The sequence below is a fragment of the Olea europaea genome, chromosome 1 (assembly GCF_002742605.1).
Source record: "Olea europaea var. sylvestris chromosome 1, O_europaea_v1, whole genome shotgun sequence".
Classification (NCBI taxonomy): domain Eukaryota; kingdom Viridiplantae; phylum Streptophyta; class Magnoliopsida; order Lamiales; family Oleaceae; genus Olea; species Olea europaea.
The window spans coordinates 20,393,628-20,398,199 of NC_036237.1; positions in this window are offsets into that span (position 1 = coordinate 20,393,628).

The following is a 4,572-nucleotide window of genomic DNA, read 5'->3' on the forward strand; positions in this document are numbered from 1 at the left end:
TAATATGATGAATTATTTAACTAAGATTACATCTTCTTATAAGTGTAATTAAAGTTATTGTTATTGAGTTCTAATTAAAGTCAAAGAGTCAAGTTTTGATAGTATATATCTTAAAGGAGTCAATGAAGTCAAAGATGGAACAAAGAAAGGAAAAAATAGTGAAGGCACAGCTCATTGTTCAAGCCTTGGGCACTCGAGCGGACACAAGACCACTTGCTATCCTCAAGAAAGACACCTGAGTGGTGAAATTATCTTATTGAGCTAGGATTTGCGATTTCAACAGTTTTCACAGTTCTATGCAACCTCGAACACTTCATACTACATATATCCCAAGATATATTTCATCCTAAATATCTTTTGCTTTATTGGTTTATCAATTATTCATTTAAGAGAACATCCTACAAAGATTAAAAGATCAAACACAATAAATTATTACTTTCACCAATAAACCTTCAAAATTCTGAAATCGAGAAGGGATAGTTGGAGTTTCATTTGATCCAGAACAAGTTTGTTCGTGGAGATCCACTCAAAAAAAGTCCAGAGTTACTTGAATGTGCAGGTTGCACAATTAAAGAGGCTCTTTAGTTATTTACAAGTTGGTTAGAGTCTACTAAGCTTTAGATGTGTCTGGATCAACTATAAGTTATCTTTTCTATTGGATCCTTTTAGCAAGGTTGGTCAGATTTTTTTGATCCCTATAAAGAGTTCTATTACGGGTTTTCCTTTATTACCAAATTTGGAGTTCTTTTCTTTTATGTTTTTGATTTATATTGCATGATTGAGACTTAATGTTTAATTTGGCATTAAACTTAATCAATAGAAATAATAAATAAGCACTTGTTGCATTTCATTGGTTATTTTTTTAATTTCGCATTATACAACTCTTGGTATTTTTTGGTCTAAACATCATGCTATTTTTTCAGTTCTCAATGGATGGAAGGCTGATGAGGATAGTGGCTTTTTAAGAGTGCTTGTCAACTAATCTTTGGTGGAGATGAAAAAGAAACCAAAAGTATCTTTAGCGACATGATTACAAACAAAGTGATAATCAATAGATTTATGCTTCACTCTTGAGAATGGAGTGAAAGATTGTATTTACTGATAGATAAAATGCCCAATATTGTCACGAACGATTGTTGGAGAACTATAAAGTTTGATGTGAAGCTCACTAAGGAGGTTGATAATCCATAATATTTCAGCTCAGCAAGAGGTAAGAGAATGCTATTGAGCTTCTAAGGATGAACTGGCAACTGCTTTTTATTTCTTTAAACACCATGGGATAGCATTACTATTACAACCCAATTTTTTTAGTTGAAAATCAAAAGTTGACTTGTTAAAGTCTAAGTCAAATAGGGATTTAAATGAAGTAAAATATTTTATTAGGATTATTTTACAATTTACAATATTCGAAGGCTTAAGATGGATAACATTTAATTTTTGGGATCTACTTATATACTATTGAAAGATAAAGGTTTAACGAAGCATTGTATGAAGGTTGGAGGACTTACTTTGCAATAATGAGTTAGTGTTCCACTAATTTGTCAATTAATTCCATTTTTATTTTCATTTTACATATATAAACACATGGCAACATGAAAAAAATGGGTAGAAAGCTAAGTATAAAAAGGGAAAAGAAAGGAAGAAAAAGAGAAAAAGAATAAAAGGAGAAGAAAGAAAGAAGAAGAGAGAAGGAAAAGAGGTATGTTTGGCTATTTAAACTTTATTGTTCAATTTCTCTAATTTCTCTAAGAGATGTAGCATAATTTATACCTAATTTTTAGGGTTTTGATTTGTTGGTATACATTACAATTAAGAGAAATGAGTACCATTGTTTGTTTAAGTCCTTGATTGGTTACTTTCCATTTACATTAAGGTAAGAAATACCATTTTTCGGCAAACCCTAGATTTCTAGTCGAATCTTGAATAAAGATTATTTGTGAAAGTGATTATGTTGATGGAATTATTCACTTGAAATAATGGTTTTAGGGAACAAGATGTCAATTAAAATGGGGCAAGTTTAATCCAAGTTTTCACTAGATGAAAGATGGGATAATTAATCTTATCCTTGGGACGAAGGTTATTTTGATGATTAGTTATTAGTAAAGGGACTAGAACGTGGAATTAGTTCCAATTGATTAAACGAAAATTTGGAGATTTAATCAAGTATCGAGAAATATAGTTCAGTATTATATCATTGGATATTAAAGGTTTCTTGATTTGGTAATAGTTAAATTGGTTATCTTGTAATGTATTTTAGGTGGTGATGAAGAGATTGGAAACGCTTAGCGACCATCTTAGTCTAAAGCTTGTGTTATGTGAGTGGAGAAGCTTATTTTTCAGAATATAGTATTTATTAAATTTACATTATATCAGAAAATTAATTATTTCATACAGTTGATTTGATGTCATGATTTTTAGAATAAAGTGAATTCTATAGTCAGTTCTTTCTAAAATTAAATTCAATTCAGCTAAATCATTTCATTAACATTTTATATTAGTATTAAATATTTTAGCATATCTAAAGTTATTTTTAAAAATCACTAGAAAGTAACTAGGTGATTTTACCCTAGTCTACATTGGTGTGAATATATTTTCACAGTGTATGACCCCATATGGTTACTTTATCCACTCTGCACTGGTGTGAACGTGTTTTCATAGTGCATGATCAATTATGGTTATTTTACCCACTCTCCACTATTGTGAATGTGTTTCCATAGTGTGTGAGTAGATTATAGCCTTTAGGTAGCTCTACGCATGTATGACTAGAATTACGAAATTTCAGAATTATAGAGTTTCAAAATTGAATAACCTTACCATGTATATTGAGATTAATCGATACATGAATATGATTATTCCGATACCTTTTTAGTGTGATTTTCAGTGATATACTGCTTAACAGATTTCAGATTAAAAAATTTAGATTATTCAGTTTAAAGAATAAAGATTTTAGCTTATATTATTGTGAAATGATTTTTTTTATTATATATGAATTTTTAAAAAGTTGGCATAAATATAAAAAGAATACTTATTTGAAAAATATCCACTCACTGAGTTACAAGCTCATATATTTTGTCACCAATTTTCTTGTTAGACAGTAGCTGAATTGAGCAGCATTGGAGACTATTGATCTACAGAGTTGAGCCACTCATTGCCATTTGTTGTATTTCTCATCTTATCAGTTTATATAGTTCATATTTTTTGGGATAGATGCATCTTGTCAGAAAATGTATCCATATCATGGGCTCACTGCATATTTTTGTATATGTTGTGCGTTTGGAGTCTTCTAGTGTCTAAAGGGGTGCAAATATCATTCCAGTACACCTTATTATGAATATTTTTTGTTTTGAGGGGCTGGTGTATATTGTTTTATATTATATGCATTGATTTGAGGAAATTAATTATTGATAAGGTGGTTCTATTACACGTTTTACAGGAAATTCTATCAACAAGATTTTAAACATTCGTGTGGATGGATCGTGTCAATTGGTATTAGACCATTGTCATGGAGTTAGTTTATTGTACACTTATTTTGAATTTTTGCTCATTAAATCATTCATATTTTGTAGTTGGGGGTCATGGCTTTTGGTGGTAAGACTTGCAAACCCCAGGATATTCGCCTCAACTACAAGTTGCTCCCGATAGGGCGGACATTAGATATGTGAGTAGGGTTGAGAAATCAGTAAAATAGACTCATGAGCAGTTACGACGTGGGGATATTGCTCAGCCTAATCTTGTAATTGATAGGATTGCTACAGATGTTGCTATTGCTTTACGAAATTCTGATAAAGAGTATAGTATTGAGCGAGCAACTAAATTGAGGGCTAAAGTATTCACAGGTGTGGCTAATCCAACAGAAGTCGAATTATGGATGGTAAAGATTGAAAGAATATTTCATGTTACGAGTTGTCTTGATGATTGAAAGTTACATCTTACTACTATCTTGTTAAAATGAGGTGCATATGATTGATGGAGATCTGTGTAAAGTAAATATGTTGATCCTTCTATGATCAAGTGGAGTAATTTTAAAGATGATTTTAATTTGTATTACTACCCTCATTCTTATAAGAATGAAAAGAAGAATGAATTTTTTAAACTAATACAGACATTCACAATGGTGGAATATCAGAAAAAGATTGTAGGATTATCAAAATATGCTGCAGTCTTCGTAGTTGATGAAGCTAATAAGTGCATGAGGCTTGAGTGTGCCTTGAGAGAAGAAATCAGATCGATGGTACAGCATCAGGGTATGAAAATTTTTGAAAACTTGCAAAAGCAGCTAATAGTTGGAAAAAGTATTTCAGAACGACAAAGTAGTCAACAACAAATGAAACCTGGAGTTGGTATTGGTAAGCAGACATGTATAGGAGTCTCTACCAATAGACTATCGAGGAGAGATCACAGAGGAAGTGGATTAGGTGTTTCCACCTCTAATAGTTTCAAATACAAATCTAGTGGAACACAGGGCTTGAGATCAAGCCAAAGATTAATACAGTAGCTAAGGAGTAGTCGTACTCATACCATGGGTCTGTTGGGAGATCATTTACTCTAGGAAAAGGTGATAGCTCCAGTGTT